Source organism: Bos grunniens, chromosome 14 (genome assembly GCF_055505025.1).
Source record: "Bos grunniens cultivar Pamir isolate PY7600 chromosome 14, Bosgru_T2T1.0, whole genome shotgun sequence".
NCBI classification, from domain to species: Eukaryota; Metazoa; Chordata; class Mammalia; order Artiodactyla; family Bovidae; genus Bos; species Bos grunniens.
In genome coordinates, this window is record NC_141178.1 from 25,439,200 (window position 1) to 25,462,180 (window position 22,981).

Sequence of the window (22,981 nt, forward strand, 5' to 3'; positions counted from 1 at the left end):
ATTTTGATGCATATTTACAAACAGGAATAAATTATAATATGAAAGGATAACATATTACTGCAACCCACTTTGAAGAAAGTTATGCAAAATTACTTTTCTATAATAAAACTGTTAGTGTACAAAAATGCAATTAAATTTGGGTTTCACCATGAAATATGTAAAACTCTTAAATACAATTTTTAAGATAAAAATACAAAAAAATATGTCATGAGTTGAGAAGAAAAGACATTTTTCAGGGAAGAAAGGACAGCAGGGCAGTTCACGTAAATAAATCATATTTTTTTAAAAGAATAAGGTTCAGAGTAACAATATAAATAGAATTCTTTGTGCTAATGGTCCTTTCCTGTTCATACATTGGACCTTATTAATTTTAAATACTTCAACAATATAACATGGTATAATTCTTAATGATGTAATTCTTTTCCAATCTAGATAAATAACAAAGATGTTGAAAGGGTTCCTATATTTCTTGGAAGAAAATTTGTTTGAAGATAATTGAAAAATCTAGTTTTCAAAATTTCTAGTCCTTAGGATGTTTACAGCTGATTGAGATAACCCTAACAATGAGTCTCCAAACACCTAAAAAAGAAGCTATTTATTCAGTTGATAAATATCTACATAATAGTTAACATTTAGAATATTTGCAATCTGTATATATTTTAGATTTTTTAGTAACAAAGACATATACAAAAACAACTAAAAGTCAAAATCTTAATTAATTTACTTCCTTACATCATAGTCATGCATATAAATTCTTACATTCACTATGAGTAGCTTATTGGAGAAGGCAATGGCATCCCACTCCAGTACTCTTGCCTGGAAAATCCCATGGATGGAGGAGCCTGGTGGGCTGCAGTCCATGGGGTCGCTAAGAGTCGGACATGACTGAGCGACTTCACTTTCACTTTTCACTTTCATGCATTGGAGAAGGAAATGGCAACCCACTCCAGTGTTCTTGCCTGGAGAATCCCAGGGACGGGGGAGCCTGGTGGGCTGCTGTCTATTGGGTCACACAGAGTCGGACACAACTGAAGCAACTTAGCAGCAGCAGCAGCAGCAGCTTATAGGGTTTGCCTGGTAGCTCAAAGAATCTGCCTGCAATGCAGCAGACCTGGATTCGATCCCTGGGTCAAGAAGATCTCCTGGAGAATTCCATGGACAGAAGAGCCTGGCAGGCTACAGTGGGTATGGTCACATAGAGTTGGACACGACTGAACAACTAACACTTACACCTAAAAAAAAATTGTATGTTTTGCAAAAAAAATCAGAAAATAAAGTGGAAGTAAAATTAGGTTTAAAGATAGGAATGAGAAAATTAAAAAACCAGGAATAAGCAAGAAATACGCAGGGGATATATAAAAATATTTTTCAATATGTATATATTCTAATGTTATTTCTAAATTCATCAGTAATTCAATATAATATTAATAAAACCTCAAGTGTAGCTTTTAAAATTATGACAATTTTATTTTAAAATGTATATTAAAAAATTATAATGCTTTCCATGAACAGGTGGGGAATTCTGAAAAAGTAATATGGGATGCGGGACTCATTCTGTCAGATAATAACATTTATTATAAAGCTGTAGTATTTAACATAGTTTAGTACTGGACATAGACTAATCAGTAGAACAGATAAGAATATAGAAATATACCTATAAGTATACGGAAAAATGTTACAGACTAAGGTATTGCTTCAACATGTGATGGTTAAAAGATAGAATTAACATCTTTTCCTTATTGTTTGAATTGTTTAACTGAGTGTGTGCATTTTTTTCTAGCAAGTAAACATAATTCTTAGAGAATTTATTTATATGTGTAACTTTTAGACATATACACATAAAAGATAGGTAATATAGTACTACATACATGTTTAAAAACTAAGTAGAATATATATATATAAATGTATATGAATATATATATGTGCATACACATATTAGTGTATAAAAGAAGACTAAATAAAAATGCTTAAACATTTATTAAATATGTCATTTGTGGTAATATTTCTAGTTTGTTTTGGGAGCTTTTGATTTGCCTCAAGACAATTTTGTACTATAATAATATAATCTTTTTTAAAAACTAATTTATTTTAATTGCAGGATAAATTCTTTACAATATTGTGGTGGTTTTTGCCATACATCTACATGAATCACCCACGGGTGCACATTTGTCTCTCCATTCTGAACACCCCTCCTACCTCCCTCCCCACCCCATTCCTCTGGGTTGTCCCAGAGCACTGGCTTTGAATGCCCTGCTTCATGCATCAAACTTGCACTGGTCATCTATTTTACATATGGTAATATACATGTTTCAATGCTAGTCTCTCAAATCATCCCACCCTCGCCTTCTCCCATACAGTCCAAAAGTCTGTTCTTTACATCTGTGTCTCTTTTGCTGCTTTGCATATAGGATCGTCGATACTGTCTTTCTAAACTTCATATATATGCGCTAACATACTTTATTGATGCTTATAATCTTAAAATCAGGATCTAAATAGGAAGAATAACATTTGATCCTTTTAAATTTCCCACTGAAATTATAGCAATACAATGGTGTGAAAAAAGTCTCTGAAAAAAAATCAATGAGAAAATTCTATTTTAAATTTAGTTACAAATCTAGGTATTATTTAAATACTATCAACTTAATTTAATCAATCAATTTAATTATCTTGAAGGAAAACATCTTCTGGATCATGGAAAAAGCAAGAGAGTTCCAGAAAAACATCTATTTCTGCTTTATTGACTATGCCAAGGCCTTTGACTGTGTGGATCACAATAAACTGAGGAAAATTCTGAAAGAGATGGGAATACCAGACTACCTGACCTTCCTCTTGAGAAACCTGTATGCAGGTCAGGAAGCAACAGTTAGAACTGGACAAGGAACAACAGACTGGTTCCAAATATGAAAAGGAGTATGTCAAGGCTGTATACTGTCACCCTGCTTATTTAACTTATATGCAGAGTACATTTATGAGAAATACTGGGCTGGAAGAAGCACAAGCTGGAATCAAGATTGCCGGGAGAAATATCAGTCACCTCAGATATGCAGATGACACCACTCTTATGGCAGAAAGTGAAGAGGAACTAAAAGCCTCTTGATGAAAGTGAAAGAGGAGAGTGAAAAAGTTGGCTTAAAGCTCAACATTCAGAAAACTAAGATCATGGCATCCGGTCCCATCACTTCATGGGAAATAGATGGGGAAACAGTGGAAACAGTGGCAGACTTTATTTTGGGGGGCTCCAAAATCACTGCAGATGGTGACTGCAGCCATGAAATTAAAAGATGCTTACTCCTTGGAAGAAAAGTTATGACCAACCTAGATAGCATACTGAAAAGCAGAGACATTACTTTGCCAACAAAGGTCCGTCTAGTCAAGGCTATGGTTTTTTCCAGTGGTCATGTATGGATGTGAGAGTTGGACTGTGAAGAAAGCTGAGTGCCGAAGAATTGATGCTTTTAAACTGTGGTGTTGGAGAAGACTCTTGCGAGTCCCTTGGACTCTCAACCAGTCCATTCTGAAGGAGATCAGCCCTGGGATTTCTTTGGAAGGAATGATGCTAAAGCTGAAACTCCAGTACTTTGGCCACCTCATGCGAAGAGTTGACTCATTAGAAAAGACTCTGATGCTGGAAGGGATTGGGGGCAGGAGGAGAAGGGGATGGCAGAGGATGAGATGGCTGGATGGCATCACTGACTCGATGGACGTGAGTCTGAGTGAGCTCTGGGAGTTGGTGATGGACAGGGAGGCCTGGCATGCTGCAATTCATGGGGTCGCAAAGAGTCGGACATGACTGAGTGACTGAACTGAACTGAACTGAATCAAAATTAAAATTTTTTCAATAGATTTATAATGCCTTTTCTGAAATGAGGTATTCTTCAGTTAGAAAGCAAATAAAAATAAAAGAATTTTGATAATAATTTTAGTGAGTAGTACATCTGACGAAAGAATTCTGATAGGAAAATAATGTAATGACAGTCCTTACCTAAATGTATATGAATTAAGACACCCTACATCAAAATGAGATGTTAATAAAATTAGAGATTTTGGCATGGAGATTAGCATGGAAATTGAAAGCTCTGACATAAAAAATAAAATATATGACTTGGGAAAGTGTATACCCTAATTTCATGAAGTTCAATTTTCAAACAGGATTTAGATCATTGATCTCTGAGTTCATTTACTCTTATCTTAGAAAAATGAAGCTTTCTCTTTTTAGGAAAAAACACTTATTTTAAAGACAGAGAGTATATACTACAACATGTTAATGACTTCAGTATAAACGAATCAGAAATATATGGATTGAGTTTACTTCTCAAAGCACAGGGCTTGTAAGTTAAAGGAAAATCCCTTCAGCCTACGTGTCTCATCAAACTTAGAACAAACTAGGTTTAAGATGTAAAAAATACACAAACTGGCCAAAAGTACCCATCCCTGAATTAAACAAAACACCACAATCATAAAATTCTATTTATACTATTCAGAAGGGAATATCATGAGAAACTCCAATAATTACTAGAAGGAGAAATACACTTCTTCAGGAAATCCTAAGGCTAACTATACTCTCTTCCAAAAATGTATTTATAACAATTTTAGAAATTTCATCAAAGTATCAAGGAATTTATGAACATAAAATCACTCTGCAAAGTGATATTCCAATACAAAATATAGTGATAACTCTGTTTAAGATGTTTTTTTCTTTTATAAACACCTACTTTCTACACTCCTCATCCTAGACTCATACCACCACTTTTCCTTTCTCGTACACACAGAGACACACACAACATACATTTTAAACTTCTTTACAATATGCTAAACCATTTCAAAGATTCTGATGCTGTGGTGACTCTATAATGTGTTGACATAGCTACCTGATTAATTGATCCATATATCTCAGAATTCCTTTCCCTATATATCTCATAACAGAATCTATAAGAGAGGATCTTGTGGGAAGTTTTGAAGGGAGAAGTAAAGCAGTGGTGATTTTGTTCTTCAGCCACATAATTGCTTATCTTCTGACTCACCTCATGGACATGGGGCAGTAGCCAGGTCTATACTTCCCCATCCTTCTTTGTACTGTCCTTCAGCATTTCCAACTCCTAGGAAGGAGTTTGCATATAGTGCTATGATTAACAGGACTAGATTTTCTATGATTATACATAGGAGGCACCACTCTGTATATTTTACTCAGTCATTCTTCACTAAGTATGATAATCCCTAGGTCTATCCACGTTGCTGCAAATGGCATTATCTCATTCTTTTAAATGGCTAAATAATATCTCATTGTATGAATACATATATGTATCACATCTTCATCCATTTATTTTTCAATGGACATTTAAGTTGTTCTTTCAGTTCAGTTCAGTCACTCAGTCGTGTCCGACTCTTTGAGACCCCATGAACTGCAGCATGCCAGGCCTCTGTCCATCACCAACTCCTGGAGTTTACCCAAACTCATGTCCCTTGAGTCAGTGATGCTGTCAAACCAGCTCATCCTCTGTTGTCTCCTTCTCCTCCAGCCCTCAATTTTTCCCAACATCAGGGTCTTTTCAAATGAGTCAGCTCTTCGCATCAGGTGGCCAAAGTACTGGAGTTTCAGCTTCAACACCAGTCCTTCCAATGAATACTCATGACTGATCTTTAGGATGGACTGGTTGGATCTCCTTGCAGTCCAAGGGACTCTCAAGAGTCTTCTTCAACACCACAGTTCAAAAGCATCAATTCTTCGGTGCTCAGCTTTCTTCACAGTCCAACTCTCACATCCATACATGACCACTGGAAAAACCATAGCCTTGACTAGATGGACCTTTGTTGGCAAAGTAATGTCTCTGCTTTTCAATATGCTACCTAGGTTGGTCATAACTTTCTTTCCAAGGAGTAAGCGTCTTTTAATTTCATGGCTGCAGTCACCATCTGCAGTGATTTTGGGGCCCAAAAAAACAGTCTGACACTGTTTCCACTGTTTCCCCAACTATTCACCTTGGCTATTGTAGACAGTGTGCAATGAACACTGGAATGCATGTATCATTTCAGATCATGTTATTCTCCACATATATGCCCAGGAGCAGGATTGAAGGATCATATGGTAGCTCTACTTTTAGTTTTTTAAAGAATCTCCATACTGTTCTTCACAGTAACTATACCAATTTACATTCCCACCAATAGTGTCAGAGGGTTCCCTTCTCTCCAAACCTTCTCTAGCATTCACTGTTTGTGGATTTTTTGATGATAACCATTCTTACTGGTGTGAGATGATATCTCATTGTAGTTTTGATTTTCATTTCTCTAATAATTAGCAGTGTTGAACATCTTTTCATGTGCCTCTTGGCCATCTGTATGGCTTCTTTGGAGAAATGTCTATTTAAGTCTTCTGCCTATTTTTTATTGAGTTGTTTGTTTTTATGATATTAAGTCACGAGTTGTTTATACATTGTGGAGACTAATTCCTTGTCAGTCACATCGTTTTCAAATATTTTTCCCATTCTGTGGGATGTCTTTTAACTTTGTTTATGATTGCCTTTGCTGTGCAAAAACTTTTGAGTTTAACTAGGTCCCATTTACTTATTTTTATTTCCATTACTCTGGGAGACAGATCAAAAAAATAACGCTGTGACTTAAGTTATAGAGTGCTCTGCCTATGTTTTCCTCTAAGAGTTTTACTGTATCCAGTCTTATATTTAGGTCTTTAATCCATTTTGAGTTTATTTTTATGTATGCTGTTAACAAGTGTTCTAATTTCCTTTTTTTTTTTTACATGCAGCTGTCCAGTTTTCCCAGCATCATTCATTGAACAGACTGTCTTTCTTCCATTATATAGTCTTGCCTTCTTTGTTATAGGTTAATAGACCATAGGTGTGTGGGTTTATTTCTGGGCTTTCTTCCTGTTTCACTGATCTATATTTTTGTTTTTGTGCCAGTACCATACTGTTTTGATGACAATATTTTTGATAGAAATGAATACTGGAAAGCTCACTGAAGATCAGCTTGTTTACTATCTTTACTCTCCAGATGAGAAGCTTGGAAGAGACGTCCAGGTGACAGGCTATTGGAACCAGGGGGAGGTGGACCAGGCATGGCCATTCCACAACTCGCTCTTCCATAAGACCATGTTATGCAACAATTCCAGAACCCTGGAGAATCTTTAATGTTATTTCCTTGTTATTTTGGTGACAGGGTATTTGAAAAATAAGGTCTGTGCTTCAGATGACAAAATGCTTCAGAAACAAAAAAGCCCATTTTCTTCATAGCTGCTTTTGAAGGTCTATTTTCTGATTTTGACATTTATTTGAAATCCAGATTCTACTGTATAACCTAATATGAGTCATGGAGCTAATTAATATAAGTGTGAAAAATCTCAGGGGGAAGTGGGAGAAGAGAGGAAAAGCAACATTCTTAAAGTTCAAGCTGCTTTCCTGGACCATTTTATGGCATTTATTGTCTGCTCTTCTCAAATACCAAATTCAAACACTAAGCTGAGATTTCTCTTCTCTCCAAATCTTTATCACTTGTTCTGAACAAAGAACATACGGACTTTGCCTACACCTATGTGTCTGAGAAACTGTAGGCAAACAGCTATGAGAGGAGCCCCAACACTGACCTTCTGATGTACAGAGATCAAGATGCCTCCCTCATTTAATTTACCAGAGGGGAGGCGCCATGCTTGACAAACATATTCTGGCAAACTGGCAGTTTTGCAATCTCTGTGGTCCTGGGTCTTTCTGATACCTTTCAAATATCAAAATAGCAGCTTGCCTTGACAATTTTCCTACAGTGGATTAAAGAAAAACATCTCTAAAAGCTGCTTGCTGTAATATTAATACTTCTTACAAAAGGTCTGCTGGGAGAACAGATGAATAATAAAAAGAATAATCATAATGACAAAAAAAGAGTACTAGTATTTTTTTAAAGTGAAGTGAAGTCGCTCAGTCGTGTCCGACTCTTTGCAACCCCTTGGACTGTAGCCTACCAGGCTCCTCCATCCCTGGGATTTTCCAGGCAAGAGTACTGGAGTGGGTTGCCATTCCCAGTTAGAGGCAATAAGAACTGGCAAGGGTCTCAGTACAAATTCAAGGGCTTGTTCTTGTTCTCTTCCACTGTATATTTTGGGTTTCCAGCTTTTCTTGCTCTCCTGCACTTTATACCACCTCTCCTTTCCAACTACCTTTCCTTAGGACTTCAAGTTTAACCATCATGTGAAAAAAAAAAAACAAAAAAACAGCTTTACAGTGTGTGCTTAATGAGCTCCCACTGTTGCATTAGGTCAAATCCTTGAAATGTAATGGCTAAGACACCCAAGTATGCACACATACACACACCACAACCCAGCTGTTTTGCTTCTCTAAAACTAGATTTGTACAGACACTCAGAACTTAAGATTCAGTAGAAGCAGGTGGGTATATGTTGGAATCAAAAAGACCCTCAAAGTGTACTACCATTTACACAGCTACATGCACTCACTTTACTAAGCTTCAGTAATCAAAACATTATGGTACTGACACAAAGCCAGACACAGAGATCAATGAAACTGGATAGAAAGCTCAGAAATAAACCCATGTGCTTACGACAAATTAATTTATGATAAAGGAGGTTAGAATACACAATGCCGAAAAGACAGTCTCTTCAATAAGTTGTGCTAGTAAAAAGGACAACTACATGTAAAAGAATGAAATTAAAACATTCTCTAATATATAAAGATAAATTCAAAATGAATTAAAGCCCTAAGTGTAAGTAAGACTGGATACCATAAAACTCTTAGAGAAAAACGTAGGCAGAAAACTCTTTGACAAAAATTGCAGCAATATCTTTATGAATCCATCTCCCAGAGTAATGGAAATAACAAAAATAAACAAATAGGACTTAATTAAACTTAATAGCTTTTGCACAGCAAAGGAAACCATAAATAAAACAAAAATGCAACCTATGGATTTGAAGAAAATACTTGTAACCAATGCTACTGGGAGGGGATTAATTTCTAAAATATAAAAACAGTTCATGCAGCTCAACATAAAAAAACCAAACAACCCAAATAAAAAATGGGCAGGAGACCTAAATTGACTTTTCTCCAAAGAAGACATACAGATGAACAACAGACACATAAAAAGATGTTCAATATCACTAATTTATTAGAGAAATGTGAATTAAAGCAACAATGAGGTATATCACCTCAGACAGACAGGTCATCATTAAAATGTCTATACAATAAATATTGGAGCAGATGCAGAGAAAAAGGAACCCTCCTACACTGTGGTGGGAATGCAAATTGGTGCAGCCATAGACCAGTATGAAAGTTTCTTAAAAATCTAAAAATAGAATCATCATACCTTGTAATTCCACTTATGGGTATATATCTGGAGAAAACTCTAATTCAGAAAGATACATGCACCCCAATGTTCACAGCAGCAGCATTTACATTAGCCAAGACTTGGAAGCAATCTAAATGTTCATCAACAGATGAATGGATGAAGAAGATATGGTTATATATACACAGTGGAATATTACTCAGCCATAAGAAAAATGAAATAACGCCATTTGTAGCAACACAGACGGACCTAGAGATTATCATTGTGAGTGAAGTCACACAGAGAAAGACAAATATCATGTTATCACTTGTATGTGCAATCTAAAAAGAATATACAAATGAACTTATTTACAAAACAAATAGACTCATAGACATAAAAAACAATCCTATGTGTATTGATTCTGTATCCTACAACTTTACTAAATTCATTTATTAGCTCTAGTAATTTTCTGATGATATCTTTAGGGTTTTCTATGTATAGTATCATGTAGTTTGCAAACAGAGTTTTACTTCTTTTACAATCTGGATTTCTTTTATTTCTTTTTCTCTCTGACTTCTGTGGCTAGGACTTCCAAAACTATGTTGAATAATAATGGTGAAACTGGGTATCCTTGTCTTATTCCTAATCCTAGAAGAAATTCTTTTAGTTTTTCACCACTGAGAATAATGTTTACTGTGGGTTTGTCATATATGGCCTTTATTATGTTAAGGTAGGTTCCTTTTAACACACACACAGGTTCCTTCTATGCCCATTTTCTGGAGAGTTTTTCTTATAAGTGGGTGTTGAATTTTTTTGAAAGTTTTTCCTGTATCATTGAGATTATCATATGATTTGTATCTTTCAATTTGCTAGTATGGTGTATCACACTGATCAATTTGTGTATATTGAAGAATACTTGCATCCTTGGGATAAACCCCACTTGATCATCGTGTATGATACTTTTAATGTGTCATTGAATTCTATTTGTTGAGGATTTTTGCATCTATGTTCATCAGTGATACTGGCCTGTAAGTTTCTTTTTTTGTGATATCTTTGTTTGATTTTGGTATCAGAGTGCTGGTGGCCTTGTAGAATGACTTTGGGAGTGTTTCTCCCTCTGCAATTTCTTGGAAGAGCTTGAGAATGATAGGAGCTAACAATGAAAAATCAGAAAGAGAGATTAAGGAAGCAATCCCATTCACCATTACAATAAAAAGAATAAAACACCTAGGAATAAATCCACCTAAGAAGAAAAAGTCCTATATGCAGAAATCTATAGTACACTGATGAAAGAAATCAAAGATGATACAGATGGAGAGATACATCATGTTCCTGAATTGGAAGACTCAATATTGTGAAAATGATTATACTACCCAAAGCAGTCTACAGATTCAATACAATCTGTATCAAATTATCAATGGCACTTTTCACAGACCTTGAACAAAAAATTTTACAATTTGTATGGAAAGAAGAAAACATTGAATAGCCAAAGCAATCTGGAGAAAGAAAAAGTGATCTGGAGGAATAAGGCTCCCCGACTTCATACTACGCTATAAATTAATCAAGACAGTATGGTACTGGCACAAAAACAGAAATCTAGATCAATGGAACAGGATAAAAAGTCCAGAGATAAACCCATGCACCTATGGTCACCAAATCTATGACAAAGGAGGCAAGAATATACAATGGAGAAAACCTCTTCAGTAAGTGGTGCTGGGAAAACTGGACAGTTGTATGTAAAAGAATGAAATTAGAACACTCCCTAACTCTATGCACAAAAAAACTCAAAATGGATTAAAAACCCAAATGTAAGACTAAGCACTATAACACTCTTAAAGGAAAACAGGTATAACCCTTTCACATAAATTGCAGCAAGATCTTTTTTTGACCCACCTCTTAAGAGTAATAAAAATAAAAACAAAAATAAACAAATGGGACCTAATTAAACTCAAAAGCATTTGCACAGCAAAGGAAACATAAACAAGACCAAAAGGCAACCCTCAGAATGAGGGAATATTTGCAAATGGAGCAATGGACAAAGAATTAATCTCTAAAATATGCAGGAAGCTCATGCAGTTAAATATGAGAAAAACAAACAACCCAATCAAAAATTGGACAGAAGATCTAAACAGACATTCCTCCAAAGAAGATATACTCATGGCCAATAAACACATGAAAAGATGCTCAACATCACTCACTATTAGAGAAATGCAAATCAAAAAGTACAATAAGGTATCAGTTCACAAGGGTCAGAATGGCCATCATCAAAATATCTACAAACAATAAATTCTGGAGAAGATGTGGAGAAAGGGAACCCTCTTGAACTGTTGGTGGGAATGTAAATTGATACAGCCACTATGGAGAACAGTATGCAGATTCCTTAATAAACTAAGAATAAAACTACCGTATGACCCAGCAATCCCACTACTAGGTATATACCCTGAGAAAATCATAACTGAAAAAGACACATGTACCCCAATATTCATTACGGCACTATTTGCAATATCCAGTACATGTAAACAACCTAGACATTCGTTGATAGATGAACGGATAAAGAAGCTGTGGTACATATGCACACCAAAATATTACTCAGCCATAAAAATGAATATGAGTCAGTTGAACTGAGGTGGATGAAGCTAAAGACTGTTATACAGAGTGAAGTAAATCAGGAAGGAAAGTAAAACATATATTAACACATATATATGGAATCTAGGAAAATGGTACTGATGAACCTATTTGCACAGCAGGAATAGAGATGAAAACATAGAGAACAGACTTATGGACATAGCAGGGGAAGGAGAGGGTGAAACAAATTGAGACAGTAGCACTGAAACATAAACATTCCATATGAAAAACAGATAGTTCGTAAGTAGGAAGTTGTGGTGTAACACAGGGATCTCACCCTGTGACAACTAGAGGGGTAGGATGAGGGACTGGGGGCGAGGCTACATAGGGAGGGGATATACGTATACTTAAGGCTCATTCACAAGGTTGTACGGAGGAAACCAACACAATACTGTAAAGCAATTATCCTGCAATTAAAAGTAAATTTAAAAAATAACCTTATGGTTATCAAAGGGAGAATGGGGGAAGGAGAGATAAATTAGGAGATTTGTAATGGGATTTATAGATATAACCTACTATATAAAAAACAAATAGCATATATTAATGCATATACGTGGAATCTAGAAAAAATGGTACCTCTTTGAAAGGCAGGAATAGAGACACAGAATTACAGAATAGACATGTGGACACGAGGGAGGGGGAAGGGGGGAAGGGAGGTCGAAACAAATTGGGAGATTGGAATTGATACATTAGGTTGGTGCAAAAGCAATTGTGGTTTTACACACTTGAACTTTGCTGTTTGACATTGGATTAAGTTTTATAAGTGATTATGTTCTATAATGTGCATTCCTCGCTTTTTTTGGCTAATGATTTATTGCTTGCTGTTTATTTTATATTTATTTTAGATTATAGAAATCAGTTCAGTTCAGTCGCTCAGTCATGTCCGACACTTTGTGACCCCATGAATCACAGCACGCCAGGCCTCCCTGTCCATCACCAACTCCCAGAGTTCACCCAGACTCAAGTCCATCGAGTAAGTGATGCCATCCAGCCATCTCATCCTCTGTCGTCCCCTTCTCCTCCTGCCCCCAATCCCTCCCAGCATCAGGGTCTTTTTCAATGAGTCAACTCTATGCATGAGGTGGCCAAAGTACTGGAGTTTCAGCTTTAGCATCATTCCTTCCAAAGAAATCCCAGGCCTGATCTCCTTCAGAATGGACTGGTTGGATCTCCTTGCAGTCCAAGGGACTCTCAAGAGTCTTCTCCAACACCACAGTTCAAAAGCATCAATTCTTCGGCACTCAGCTTTCTTCACAGTCCAACTCTCACATCCATACATGACCACAGGAAAAACCATAGCCTTGACTAGATGGACCTTCGTTGGCAAAGTAATGTCTCTGCTTTTGAAAATGCTATCTATCATAACTTTCCTTCCAAGGAGTAAGCGTCTTTTAATTTCATGGCTGCAGTCACCATCTGCAGTGATTTTGGAGCCCAGAAAAATAAAGTCTGCCACTGTTTCCACTGTTTCCCCATCTATTTCCCATGAAGTGGTGGGATCGGATGCCATGATCTTCGTTTTCTGAATGTTGAGCTTTAAGTCAACTTTTTCACTCTCCACTTTCACTTTCATCAAGAGGCTTTTAGTTCTTCTTCACTTTCTGCCATAAGGGTGGTATCATCTGCATATCTGAGGTTATTGATATTTCTCCTGGCAATCTTGATTCCAGCTTGTGTTTCTTCCAGTCCAGCGTTTCTCATGATGTACTCTGCATATAAGTTAAATAAGCAGGGTGACAATATACAGCCTTGACGAACTCCTTTTCCTATTTGGAACCAGTCTGTTGTTCCATGTCCAGTTCTAACTGTTGCTTCCTGACCTGCATACAAATTTCTCAAGAGGCAGGTCAGGTGGTCTGGTATTCCCATCTCTTTAAGAATTTTCCACAGTTGATTGTGATCCACATAGTCAAAGGCTTTGGCATAGTCAATAAAGCAGAAATAGATGTTTTTCTGGAACTCTCTTGCTTTTCCCATGATCCAGCGGATGTTGGCAATTTGATCTCTGGTTCCTCTGCCTTTTCTAAAACCAGCTTGAACATCAGGAAGTTCACGGTTCACATATTGCTGAAGCCTGGCTTGGAGAATTTTGAGCATTACTTTACTAGCGTGTGAGATGAGTGCAATTGTGTGGTAGTTTGAGCATTCTTTGGCATTGCCTTTCTTTGGGATTGGAATGAAAACTGACCTTTTCCAGCCCTGTGGCCACTGCTGAGTTTTCCAGATTTGCTGGCATATTGAGTGTAGCACTTTCACAGCATCATCTTTCAGGATTTGGAATAGCTCAACTGGAATTCCATCACCTCCACTAGCTTTGTTTGTAATGATGCTTTCTAAGGCCTACTTGACTTCACACTCCAGGATGTCTGGCTCTAGGCCAGTGATCACACCATCATGATTATTTGGGTCATGAAGATCTTTTTTGTACAGTTCTTCTGTGTATCTTGCCACCTCTACTTAATAGCTCCTGCTTCTGTTAGGCCCATACCATTTCTGTCCTTTATCGAGCCCATCTTTGCATTAAATGTTCCTTTGGTATCTCTAATTTTCTTGAAGAGATCCCTAGTCTTTCCCATTCTGTTGTTTTCCTCTATTTCTTTGCATTGATCGCTGAAGAAGGCTTTCTTTTCTCTTCTTGCTATTCTTTGGAACTCTGCATTCAGATGTTTATATCTTTCCTTTTCTCCTTTGCTTTTTGCTTCTCTTCCTTTCACAGCTCTTTGTAAGGCCACCCCAGACAGCCATTTTACTTTTTTGCATTTCTTTCCATGGGAATGGTCTTGATCCCTGTCTCCTATACAATGTCACGAACCTCATTCCATAGCTCATCAGGGACTCTATCTATCAGATCTAGGCCCTTAAATCTATTTCTCACTTCCACTGTATAATCATAAGGGATTTGATTTAGGTCATACCTGAATGGTCTAGTGGTTTTCCCTACTTTCTTCAATTTCATTCTGAATTTGGCAATAAGGAGTTCATGGTCTGAGCCACAGTCAGCTCCTGGTCTTGTTTTTGTTGACTGTATAGAGCTTCTCCATCTTTGGCTGCAAAGAATATAATCAATCTGATTTTGGTGTTGGCCATCTGGTTATGTCCATGTATAGAGTCTTCTCTTGTGTTGTTGGCTGAGGGTGTTTTGTTATTACCAGTGCATTTTCTTGGCAAAACTCTATTAGTCCTTGCCCTGCTTCATTCTGTATTCCAAGGCCAAATTTGCCTGTTACTCCAGGTGTTTCTTGACTTCCTACTTTTGCATTCCAGTCCCCTATAATAAAAAGGACATCTTTTTTGGGTGTTAGTTCTAAAAGGTCTTGTAGGTCTTCATAGAACTGTTCAACTTCAGCTTCTTCAGCATTACTGGTTGGGGCATAGACTTGGATTACTGTGATATTGAATGGTTTGCCTTGGAAACAAACAGAAATAATGTTAGACAAAAAGCAAATTCGAGCAATATTTTTTTTTTTATTCAAGTTCAAAATGGCTTATAAAGCAGCAGGGACAACTGGCAACAGCAACAGTGCATTTGGCCCAGGAACTGCTAAAGAATGTACAGTGCAGTGGGGGTTCAAAAAGTTTTGCAAAGGCAACAAGAGCCTTGAAGATGAGGAGCATAGTGCCCAGCCATGGAAGTTGACAATGACCAACTTAAACCAATCACGGAAGCTCTTACAACTACACAAGAAGTTGGTGAAGAACTCAGTGTTGACCATTCTATGGTTATTTGGCATTTGAAGCAAATTGGAAAAGTGAAAAAGCTCGATAAGTGGGTGCCTAATGAGCTGACCAAAACCAAAAAATCGTTTTTAAGTGTCATCATCTCTTATTCTATGAAACAACAGTGAACTATTTCTTCATTGGATTGTGAATTGCAACAAAAAGTGGATTTTATAAGACAACCGGCAATGACCAGCTCAGTGGTTGGACCGAGAAGAGGCACTTCCCAAAGCCAAACTTGCAGCAGAAAAAGGTCATGGTCACTGTTTGGTGGTCTATTGCCCTTCTGATCCACTACAACTTTCTGAATCTCGGCAAAACCATTACATCTGAGAATTATGCTCATCAGATCAATGCACCAAAAACTGCAATGCCTGCAGCCTGTACTGGTCAATAGAAAGGGCCCAATTCTTCTTCACAATGCTCAACTGCAAGTCATACAATCAATGCTTCAAAAGTTGAACAAATTGGGCTACAAAGTTTTGCCTCATCTACCATATTCACCTGACCCCTTGCCAATGACTATCACTTCTTGAAGCATCTCAACAACTTTTTGCAGGGAAAATACTCCCACAACCAGCAGTAGAAAGTGCTTTCCAAGAGTTCATTGCATTCTGAAGCATGGGTTTTTATGCTGTAGGAATAAACAAATTTATTTCTCATTGGCAAAAATGTATTGATTGTAATGGTTCCTACTTTGATTAATAAAGATGTGAGCCTAGTTGCAATGATTAAAAACTCACAGTCCAAAACCACAATTACTTCTGTACCAACCTAATATTAATATATACACTGCTACTGCTGCTAAGTCACTTCAGTTGTGTCTGACTCTGTGCGACCCCATAGATGGCAGCCCACCAGGCTCCCCCGTCCCTGGGATTCTCCAGGCAAGAACACTGGAGTGGGTTGCCATTTCCTTCTCCAATGCATGAAAGTGAAAAGTGAAAGTGAAGTCACTGAGTCGTGTTGGACCCTTAGTGACTACATGGACTGCAGCCTACCAGGCTCCTCTGTCCATGGGATTTTCCAGCCAAGAGTACTGGAGTTGGGGTACCATTGCCTTCTCTGATATATATATACACTATCATGTGTAACAAAGGTAGCTGGTGGGAACCTGCTATATAGCACGTGAAGCTCAGCTCAGGTGCTCTGTGATGACCTAGATAGGTGGGATCGGGAAAGGAGTGGGAGGGAGATTCCAGAGGGAGGGGGATATGTGTATATGTGTATACATATACCTGATTCATTTAATTGTACAGCAGAAACAAATACAACATTGTAAAACAATTATACTACAATTAAAAAACATGAAAAAAACAGATAAATTACAAGGACCTACTACTGTAAAGGAAACTTTAGTAAATATGTTGTAATAGCCTACAATGGAAAAGAATACAAAATTATACACACACACACACAGCTGAATCATTTCGCTGTACACCTCAAACCAACACAATATTGTAAATTTGTAAATTAACTATACTTCAACTAGAAAAAGGAATTTAAAAGAAGAGGATTTTTCTCAACTCTGTAATTTTATAAATTTTATACCTAATAAATTAAGAAATAATTTTAGGGGAATTCCTTGGTGGTTCAGTGGTTAGGATTCTGTACTTCCTGTGCAGGGAGCACTGGTTTGATTCCTAATCAGGGAAATAATAAGATTGTACATGCTATGCAGTGTGGCTAGAAAAAGGAAAAGGAAAAGAAATAATTTTTAGAATTTAGTTTTCATATGTACTTTAAGAAATTAATAGGAGATAGTAATTAATCATTAGATGTATTTTCTCTTCATCTATATTGGTTTCATATGTTTTTAATATACTATGTGCTAATATATATATATAGAGAGAGCACATATATATATATATATATATATATAATTCAAGCATATATTTTCAGAGTTGCATATCAGACTTAACTTCTAGTCTATGCTTGCTCCACTAATCCAAGGATCATAGTGATTATAATTTGATAACTAAAGCTTCAGTGCTCATTTGTGACTTTCTTAAATGACCCTTTCTGAATCAATATTTTTGACTCAATCTGGAAAGCACGTAAGTACATATAAGAAATGTGATTAAAATCTTCCAATTATGTTGGGAAATGGGACTGAAAACATTGAAAGTCTATGACACCAAGATGAGAAACAACTCCTAGAAGGAGAAATCATTTGTCCTCCTGACATTCTCTAGTTATAGTTATCCTTACACCCCAAAGCATTACCTCATTATTATCTGCTCCCAAATTTCAACTCTAACCCTTGACACTGTTTAGTGAGGCAATGGGAACAGGTCTGGACTGCCTAAACCCTGTGAAACTATGACAAGATCTGAATCTCGTCTGCAAACATATATTCCAGAGCTCAAATCTCACTGGGAAAAGACATCAATTCAGAGAAAATCTTTGCCAGAGTTTAAAGAAAAGTCTGGGTGAAGAGAAGGTCAAAATGATAGCTACATATGTTAAGTAATAGACCTTGAAAATGGATATGAAATTAAATATTACAATGAAACATGAGAAGTATAGTCAAGGAATGATAATAAATGGAATAATTTGAAAAAGCAAAATGTAGTCAGTGTAATAAGGATAAGTACTAATGAAGGAATAAGAAACCTGAATGCCATTAAGACTGGGCACTGTTATTAATTTGATAGAATTGAGATGAAAAATAACACTAGATTGTTGAAGATATAAACTGCTTCTGAAGTTTCCTCGTGTTCTTCATTAAATCTTAATGCAATTTACTTATTGCTCACTGATCCACTTATGTATAAGCATTAAATGTATATCTACTAAGTACATGAAACTATGCTAGAAATTTAATAGGAAGCAGAAGAAATACAAAACGTAGCCCATATATCCTACAATATACTACAATCTGGCATCTGCATTAACAATAGTGTAATATAGTATTAGTGTAAATGCCAAAAAGAAAGAGAAAAAAACAGACAATAGATACTATGGGAGTTCAAAACAGGGAGTCACTGTGAACTTGGGCAGCAAGGAAAGGCATCTTGGATAATTAAGATGTGAGTTTTCACTTAAAGAATGAGTGGGATTTGGCACTGGTGGTATAATGGTGAGCATAGTTGCTTTCCAAAGAATGAGTACAAGTTGAATTTGTGATGGAATGGGGGTCAAACCATCCACAAGAAGGTTTTCAAAAGGAAATACTGTATTTTCTGAAGGGGAATGAACCCTGATTCATCTGTTCTTCCTCACTGCCCCACATCTAGTTAATTACAAATCCTGCTAAGTTTACATTATGAATATATACACATCCCCACTCCTTTCCATATTCACTGTCACCCGAAACCACGCCATCACCTTCTGTCGTCTGAATCACTGAAACATGCCCAACCGTTTCTTCTTCCAGTTATATCCTAGCCAGTGTTGGAGTATCTAGGTAAATATTAGTAAGTCCTCTGGTCAAAAGGGACATAGAATCAGAGTTATAGATATAAAGTATCACAACAAAAGTTATAATCTCTATGAGGAGTCAGTGAATTAAGGCCAAATACAGCCCATGACTGCTTGTTTTCAGAAATGAAATTGCACTGGACACAGACAAACCCATTTGTTTCCACACCACCTATGGCTATCTTCATACTAAAAAATAAAATAAATTGCAGAGGTAAGTAGTTGCTGTAAGATCATCTGGGATACAAACCCAAACTATTTATTAATTGGTCCTTTACAGAAAGTATTCTGACCCTGATATACTAATGGACCAAATGCAAAAGTGATGGCAGTAATCTTGGATGTAAATAAATGAATCACTTTCATATGTATTTTTAATCATATATATTTTATGTCTACATGTATACATATATTAAACTAACTGATTTATCCAAATGTTGCAGGCACTGATAAACACCTAAGGAAGAGTAGGAGACAGACAAAAAGTAGAAAAACCAAAGCACTGATTTTTACCAAAAGGTATAGAACACTAATACTCATAGAATATTATCCTTGTAATATTCCTTAAGAAATGGAAATCATATTTTACTCTAAGAAATTAATAGCTGCAAAAATAACAACAACCTGGGAGGTATAGCAATTCCATGAAGTTTAACTTCTCATCTGATTTCGAATACTGAACAGACAGGTACCAGATAAACCTTGCTTTTGACTTTCAGGAAACTTCTGCTACCATTGAATCCACCATAACAGAAAATGAAGTCCAGCATTCAGTCTTGGAAAAACACCAGGGGTGCCTCAATGGCTTACATAAGAAAAAAATGTGAAGTAGAAAACAGCAGTACACTCTGGGAATACTAAAAATACTCATTAATTTCTTTGAGGCAATTTATCTGATGACTGTGATACACAAGTACAGGGCTTCCCAGGTGACTCAGTGGGTAAAAAATCCACCTGCAATACAGGAGACACAGGAGACATGAATTCGACTCCTGAATCGGGAGGGTCCCTTGGAGGAGGACATGGCAACCCACTCCAGTATTCTTGCCTAGAGAATCCCATGGACAGAGGAGCCTGGAGGGTTAAAGTCCATGGGGTGGCAAAGAGTCAGACACGACCGAAGTGACTGAGCATGCACACACACATGTATACACAAGTTCAGATAGGATGAAGGGAAACATTCAATCACCTGTCAACAGTGGGAGATGTCAGAACACCTTGGTTGCAAATGACAAATATTCAAGCTGAGCGAGAGCATGTCAAAGAGGGAGATTTACTGGCAAACATAACAAAAGGTCTCAAAGATTATGTGCAGCCCATCTCAGAGATTCCAGCTGAGCTATTTAAAAATCCTAAAAGATGATGCTGTTAAAGTGCTGCACTCAATATGTCAGCAAATTTGGAAAACTCAGCAAAGGCCACAGGACTAGAAAAGGTCCATTTTCATTCCAATCCCAAAGAAGGGCAATGCCAAAGAATATTCAAACTACCATACAATTGCACTTGTTTCACATGCTAGTAAGGTTACGCTCAAAATCCTGCATGTTAGGCTTCAGCAGTACATGAACCGAGAACTTTCAGAGGTAAAAGCTGGGTTTAGAAAAGGCAGAGGAACAGCGATCAAATTGCCGACATTCATGAGATCATAAAGAAGGGAATTCCAGAAAAACATCTGCTTCGTTGACTACTCTAAAGCCTTTGACTGTGTGGATTACGACAAACAGTGGAAAATTCTTAAAGGGATGGGAATACCAGATTACCTTACCTGCCTCCTGAGAAACCTGTATGTGGGTCAAGAAGCAACAGTGAGAACAGGAGATGGAGCAACTGACTGGTTTCAATTTAGAAACAAGTACATCAAGGCTGTATATTGTTACCCCACTTACTTAGCTTTGCTGACAAAAAACTATGATTTTTCCAGTGGTCCTATATGAATGTGAGAGTTGGTCCATAAAGAAGGCTGAGTGCTAAAGAATCAAGGCTTTTGAATTGTGCTGCTGGAGAAGACTCTTATGAGTCCTGTGGACTGCAAGGAGATCAAACCAGTCCATCCTAAAGGAAATCAACCCTGAAGATACACTGGAAAGACTGATGTTAAAGCTGAAGCTCCAATACTTAGGCCACCTGATGCAAAGAGGTGACTCATTGGAAAAGACCCTGATGCTGGGAAAGAATGAAGGCATAAGGAGAAGGGGACAGCAGAGGATGAGATGGTTAGACAGTATCACCAACTCAATGGACATGAATCTGAACAAACTCGGGGGATAGTGAAGGACAGAGAAGCATGGCATGCCACAGTCCATGGAGTTGCAAAGAGTCACATATGACTTAGCAACTGAACAATAACAACAGCTCAGAGATGACAAATCCATGTGCTAAAATCTTTGGGACCCTTGATCCCTTCTCTATACTATTTCCCCATTTTAGCTTCATTTCTTTCTACTTTCTCCAAGGGGGATTTCCTTTACTTATGGTTATGGATTATAGAGTAAAAATGTGTTTTCCCCTACCCAGTTCCAGGTTGGAAAATTCTGAGGAGATATTGACTGATCTATGCCTTGGACCAAGTCAATTGGCTATGATGGGCTATGACCAAAGGTGGGAGATGGGTATCTGATGCCTTATTTTATAAGGAGAGATGTAGAAGTGCTAAACACACTTGCACAAAAGGCAGTGGCTACATAAGCTGCTGCTGCTGCTGCTGCTAAGTCGTATCAGTCGTGTCCCACTCTGTGCGACCCCATAGATGGCAGCCCAACAGGCTCCTCCGTCCCTGGGATTCTCTAAGCAAGAACACTGGAGTGGGTTGCCATTTCCTTCTCCAATGGCTACATAAGCTACCAGCTACCAAATATTTCCTTTCCTGTGATTACCTCTGGCTAACTTACTAGGTAACTTACTGGATATAAAGATTAATGTGTCTGCAATGATAATAGATGTCCTATGGAATTTTTCCTGTTGTTCTCAAATTCAGCTAAGACTCAAACAAGACTACAAAAGCCAAATACACCTCATTTTCTTTTATAGATCTTTTACTGGCTACAATTCCCTACTGGCCCTCCTGAGAGATGCCAGTTCCAAAATTTTGGCCAAAGCTTAACTCTCCATTAGTTCCACTTTCAATTAATTTAAGGATGCGATTAGTAAAGAGAGCATCAACTTTCAGGGCATGTAATGTTCAGCAAGAGTGGCTATGCTTACTTCAAATCTTATGTGGATTCTACCTTTCTGAGACACCAAAGATGTAAAACTCCAAAAGAATTACTTTTAAAGATGAGGGAGCTTTTAAGAAGGGGACAACAACTTAGCCAGCAGAAACAAGCTAACTAGCTAAAAAAAAAAAATATATATATATATATATTTTTTTAGATTAGTAGGCATTTTTCTCTAAAACTATCCATCTAGTTCCTCACAAAATGTAAAGCCTATTTCCTCTTCCATAAATTTCAAGTCTGAACTTCTTAGATCAACATTCTCCATGGAGACAAGCAGTTTACACACAGCTACTACTGTTGACTATTGTTACACTTTTTATCATTATGTTGATTAATCTATAAATATTTACATACAGTTTTTACTAATGTTTTCTTGACCTTTGACTCTGAAGCAGAGATAGGTCTTAAGATAAGCTATGTAAGCTCAGAGTAGAACCTATAGCATAACATCAAAACAAAAACCAGAGCTGTCAGAACAGATATGCTTTCCCATCTTAAAGGTAAAATATGAAAGTGCTTTGAACTCTTAACGATTTTCTTTGTATATTGAAGACTCGAGATCATTTTAGTGGGTCTACTTTCCACTTTGGGCTTACCTTGTGGCTCAGCTGGTAATGAATCTGCCTGCAATCCAGGAGACCTGGGTTTGATCCCTGGGTTGGGAAGATCCCCTGGAGAAGGGAACAGCTACCAACTCTAGTATTTTGGCCTGGAGAATTCCACGGA

At 37.2% G+C, this 22,981-nt stretch overlaps 1 protein-coding gene and 1 long non-coding RNA gene across 5 annotated transcripts in view; both read right to left on the bottom strand.

Moving 5' to 3' along the window:
- ANGPT1 (angiopoietin 1) overlaps nt 1-22,981 on the bottom strand; it is a 475,361-nt gene that overhangs the window by 403,103 nt on the left and 49,277 nt on the right. The gene's annotated exons all lie outside the window — the stretch shown is intronic.
- LOC147359204 (uncharacterized) overlaps nt 14,580-22,981 on the bottom strand; it is a 47,969-nt gene continuing 39,567 nt past the window's right edge. The window contains exon 2 of the long non-coding RNA XR_015140629.1: nt 14,580-15,306. This is a non-coding gene — a long non-coding RNA (uncharacterized LOC147359204). The remainder of the gene's footprint in view (nt 15,307-22,981) is intronic.